The sequence below is a fragment of the Mustelus asterias genome, chromosome 4, assembly GCF_964213995.1.
Source record: "Mustelus asterias chromosome 4, sMusAst1.hap1.1, whole genome shotgun sequence".
NCBI classification, from domain to species: Eukaryota; Metazoa; Chordata; class Chondrichthyes; order Carcharhiniformes; family Triakidae; genus Mustelus; species Mustelus asterias.
This window is the reverse complement of record NC_135804.1, coordinates 150217779-150223778: the sequence shown is the minus strand read 5'-3', so window position 1 is coordinate 150223778 and position 6000 is coordinate 150217779.

Sequence of the window (6000 nt, the reverse complement as noted above, 5' to 3'; positions counted from 1 at the left end):
ACAGGCAGAAGATCCTGTGACTTACTTCTGTGGAAAATGGCACAGCCAGCAGGTTTCCTCGACCGAGGGCAGGCCAGCTAGCAACAGTGAGACAAGGCACGTGCCAGGCAAAAGCCACAATCTGTGAGCCAGCCAGTCAGGAGTCATCAAGCAGCAAGGGCCGACTCAACCAGGGCTGAAGAGGGCAGACTAAGCAGCAACAGCATGGCGAGCTTCAAGCACTGAGGGGAGTAGACAAGGGGCAACCTGACCCCCAGAACAGAGGAGGGCAGGCCAGCTAATAACAGCGAGGCATGAGGCACTGGGCAAAAGCCACAAGGTGATCCAGCCAATCGGGGTCAGCAGCCATTGAGCAGTGAGAGGAGCTGGCCAGGGGTGACTCGACCCAACTAAGGCTGAGGGCAGACCAGCCAGCAACAGCGGGGCACCAAATCAAGCCTTTCCAGCACCAGTGAGGCAGGAGGCTGCCCTGAAGACCACCAGCAAGCAAGGATAGTGAGATTGTGAGAATGTGGGGTGTTTGGGGGAGGAAAACATGTGAGGTGGCTGTGGTTAGCCATGGTTGGCAGGGGCAGTCATAGAAATGAAGACAAAGTGGTAGAAGACAGAACAACCTTCCTGGTCAGATTTCCTGGGCCTAGTGCAAAAAGAGACATGTACAATCAGAAGTTACCACAATTAATATGTCCTGACCGGAGTCTTATTTTATGTTTGACTGCTTTAACAATGGGCGTGACTTCCAGATTCAGGTTCCACAACACTATTCACAGATACCTTCTTTTGGACCAAGAGCACATTTCTTGGTATAATGAATAAGGTATTGCTCTTATACAACGACAGAAACATGTGAAGAATAAGAAAACTGTGATGATGTAGAAGGCGCGAGAGTAAATTACAAAAGAATGGAAAATCCCACCCATTAACTCTGTTTCTCTCTCCACAGAGGAAGTCAGCATGCTGAGTATTTGTAGCATTTTGGGTTTTTTTCAGATCTCTAACATCTGCAGTATTTTGTGTTCGCTGCCCTCGTCTGAAGTTCAACATTAAAGAAAAGCTTCACATCTGCAGTGCATTGATACATCTGGAATTTTTAGTTTCCCAAGCTTGTATGAACAATGATCTTTGCTCCAGGTGCAACTACTGAGCACTTGAAACGCCACAGCACACAAGGTTACAGACCAAGTGCTGGAAAATGGGATTAGAAAAGATCGATGTTTGATGTCAATGGAGACACGATGGGATGATGTAAAATTCTACGACTATGATGATAAAGTTAGAAGTGTGAAAGCCGACAGTCTAAATTGGAAGCTCTTATGAGCCATTAAATATTGGAGCCTAAACTCAGCCTAAGGAAAAGTACCTTAGTAATTATAACTCTTTATTGAACCCAAGGAACCTATGATATAGAAAAATGTAGCCATTGTTCCAAGACTTAAGATGGGCCAGAACCCACCCAAAACTTACCTGTTGCAATGATTAAATCAACACATATCTTTCCCAATCTAAATGAATTCACCACGAGTAATAGTCCAAGGAGCTAACTGAGGTTCCTTCCGCTTACCAGGCTGGTATGAAAACATGGTTTGTGGTTCAAAGCTGCCTAGATTAATTCTTGCTGTTAGTTGCCTCGATCCAAGCATCAATTGTTTTCTCTTTACCCAGAATCATACAATGATAATATGAAACACCATCTGGTCCATCTCACTTGTGCTGGTTCTTTGAAAGAGCTAACTGGGTCTGAATAGTAACATGCAGCACCAAACTTCAGCTTCCAGTTTGGCTTAAGGGCGGTGCCTAGTCTTAGGTGGTTGGAGTCCACAGTTTGCTTCCATATTTGACAAGTTATTGTCGATGCCATTTCTTGTCAACAGAAAATACTCATCAGATCACATTTATAGCTGTAGCTCCCGAGATCACCAAATAGTCTTAATTTGTATAATTTGATGTGGAGATGCCAGCATTGGACTGGGGTGGTCTTACTGGGGCAAGAAGTCTCACAACACCAGGTTAAAGTCCAACAGGTTTATTTGGTATCACGAGCTTTCAGGAGTGCTGCTCCTTCATCAGGTGAGTGGCCACTCTGAAAGCTCGTGATACCAAATAAACCTGTTGGACTTTAACCTGGTGTTGTGAAACTTCTTACTTTATATAATTTAGTCATCTGTTAAGACAATCTTTGCCAGAAGCAAACTAGTGCCAGAAAATCTTGAGGGAAGGCATTGGACCAGAATGGCCACTAGTGAAGGAAGCCAACTTAAATAGATAATAAAAGCAAAATGTACTAAAATAGATGGCCGGAAGTTTTCTAATGCTTACAGGCAAAGGACCGTTTGAACTCACTGGAGGATGGAACAAGATATAGATCCTGCATGAAATTTAAGTTCATTCAACAGAGACGATACATCAGTGCTTTAAAAAACATCCAGCATAGGATTCATTGTTACTGAGGTATTAACACCACTTAATTATGGAATCATAGGTTTTTGCAGTACAGGAGGCCATTCAGCCCATTGTGCCTGTGTCAGCTTTGAAAGAGTGGTCCAATTCTGTCCCACACCCCAAAAAACTTCAAGAACGTATCTAATTATCTTCTAGATTTCCCATGGAATTTGCATCCACCAGTTTTAGCTGGTAGGTTAAAGGTCGAGAAAACTCTGAAATTGTTAACAAGCGCACTCTTACTGTCATTTTGGGAGATGTGAGCCCACGATGCCTGCACACCAGCCCTTGCAAGTGGGGATGTTACAAACTGGGTTGTACAGAATCCTTTTGAATAGGTGGTGCTGATGTGCACAAAGAATCCACCTGGGAGAGGTGAGATTGGAGGAAGACCTGGGTTTGGTGAGATGGCAAATGCTCAGATAGAAAAGGGGACAGAGCAAGTGAGAGGCGCATGGTGACTCTGCATAATTCAATGAAGCTCATTAATATAGTTCAGACACTGAAACCCCGACAAGCTTCATCAATGGAAACATCAGATTATTGATCAAGTGTGTAACTGCAGAGTCACATCTAAATTGGACATGAGTAATGTTGCTAAGCTTGTCATTGCACTGAATTGGCAAGAGCTGCAATGCCCACTAACCTGACTTATTTCTGTCACAGATAAGTCTTCTTCCATTGACACTCCCCTAGGTGCCACATCAGCACTTCCCTCTGAGGAAGAGCCCTTGGAAAATGAAGCTTTACACCCTCTCTTTGCACCAAGCAGCATTGCGGAGATCAGAAACCCAGCACGGATTATCATGTCAGACTGGGGACATACGTAGACTGGTGAAAGCACTTCATATCTGCATATGCAGTTTCTGGAGAGTGTAGTGAAGCAGGGTGGGAGTGTCCAAGGTGATTCACAGACTGATTCCAAGTCGGATGATGAGCCTCTGAAGTAGTCTTTAAGGTGGCAGATGCTGAATGTCCACACGAGATAAGTGAAGGTTTGGCAAATATACCAGAGGGGTTGCATTCGCTGGCCCAATACAGCGGAGGTGTCCATCCAGGCCGTGTGCATACCAATCATCCAGACTTTGGAGCAGCAAGCTTCTTCCATGGATAAACTGGTGACCATCCAAACTGAGTGCAGTGCAGATGTAATTGTTGGAATGCACTCTGACTTGCATGCCATTGCCCTGGCTGAGCTCAGGGCCTGAGAGCTCACTTCCAACAGTACAGATCTACAGCAACTAAGCGGAAACTCAGGCTCAGCTTTTAGACCCTAACAAGCTTCCCTTAAACAGGAATCACATATGCCATGAATCTGACTAAAGGCATATTATTGCATAAATACTATTATGGTAGTCAATTGGGTCATTAATTAACCACACATATTGAAACTTTACATTATGCTTGCAGGATCCCAATTTTAAGGCTGCCTGCCATATTATCCAAAACTGGCAAAGAAGTTAGCCATGCCACCCAACTTCATCATGCCCACTAATATGTCTCTGGATGTGGGGAACACCCTTGACGTGGGAGAGGATTATTCAGCCCTTGAACTTAGTTTATCTGCCGCAATCTTATATGGTCCTATCTCCACTGTATCCACCCTTTTGCAATTGGGTGTCTACAGAGAACTTACTTCTATATTCCTTTACAATACTGCCTTTCTGTTCTTTTAAAAGGTTCTTTGAATTCCCTTGTAACCTTGTTGTAATGTCCTAACTATATTAGGGGTTGTGGGTTTTACACAAAAAGAAAAAAGGTGTAGTTTGCACAGATTCAAACTAACAACAGATTTATTCTAGGACCTCTTGCCTGTGCAGAGTACAAAGTAAAACAGCAGCCTGTGCAACACCCTAATGACATCAAATCATGTGATCAGCTCTTAAAGCAATCTGCAACCACCTAAACATATAACACTCGTCTCCTAGAGAATACATTTCTCTTATTGCACTCTTTACTTCCAACCTTATTTCCTGAATTTTTCCAATTTAATACCTGACGGTTTTGTCCTATTCGTCATTCCAGATTAAATTTTGAACTGTACTATTTGGTGATCATTATATTCTTCTATCAGTTCTGGTTGACTACCCATTTCAAGATCTAACAGTGATTTATTTTGGACTTTTTAGATACTTAACAGAATCCCAATATATACACAGTAAAATCTCGCTATTTTCTCCCATTATTTCTTCCTGCCAGATTATGGTAGCTGAAATATCCCATGATCATTATTCTATGCCACTCAGCTATGAAGGTGGCTAGGCAGGTAAACTAGTCAAGAAAGGCAAGTACCCAATGTCTTATTAGCCAAGGCATAGATTATAAGAACTGGCAAGTTATACTGAAACTGTATAAAATGCAAGTTAGGCCACAGTTGGAGTAGTGGATGTAATTCTATTTCATGAGAGAGGCTACAGAAATTTGCGAGAACATTGCCTGGACTTATGGCCGTGATGAAAGTTTGGGTAAACTAGGGTTGTTTCCTTGAGGGATCCATAGCTGGTGGCATAGATTGAGTGTAAGAAGTAGGAGCAGAGAATTTGAGAACTTTCTTTTCCACCCACAAAAGGTGGTGGGGATCTAGAGTCCTGAAAAGGGTGGTAGAAGTCAAAATCATCATTACAATTAAAAAAAGGTACTTGTAGGTGCATCTGAAGGCTATGGACCAAGAACAATAAAGTGGGATTAGGGGGTTCCTTCTCAGCTGGTGCGCACAATGGATGTAATGACCTCTCTCTGTGCTGTATATTTCTGTGATTATGTCCAATACTACAGCCCCTTCATGATCTATGGTGTCGGTACTTAGACATAGAATCTCTTCCCATATGTTCACTTTCCTAATCTGTTGGTTTATGCTGGTCTTCAGATTACTACCCGAGGTTCTCTTTTTCAAGATAGCTCTTAAAAGTCAACCTGCGAGTCATAGAGGTTTACAGCATGAAAACAGGCCTGCAGCCCAACTTGTCCATGCCGCCCTTTTTTTAAACCCCTAAGCTAATCCCAATTGCCCGCATGTGGCCCATATCCCTCTATACCCATTTTACCCATGTAACTGTCTAAATGCTTTTTAAAAGACATAATTGTACCCACCTCTACTACTACCTCTGGCAGCTTGTTCCAGACACTCACCACCCTGTGTGGAAAAAAATGCCCCTCTGAACACTTTTGTAGCTTTCCCCTCTCACCTTAAACCTATGCCCTCTAGTTTTAGACTCCCCTACCTTTGGGAAAAGATATTGACTATCTAGCTGATTTGTGCTTCTCATTATTTTATAGACCTCCAAGATCACCCCTCAGCCTTCTACGCTCCAGAGAAAAAGTCCCAGTCTATCCAGCCCCTCCTTATAACTCAAACCATCAAGTCCTGGTAGCATCCTAGTAAATCTTTTCTGCACTCTTTCTAGTTTAATAATATCCTTTCTATCATAGGGTGACCAGAACTGTACACAGTATTCCAAGTGTTGCCTTACCAATGTCTTCTATAACTTCAACAAGACATCCCAACTCCTGTATTCAATGTTCTGAATTAAACCAAGCATGCCGAATGCCATCACCACTCTG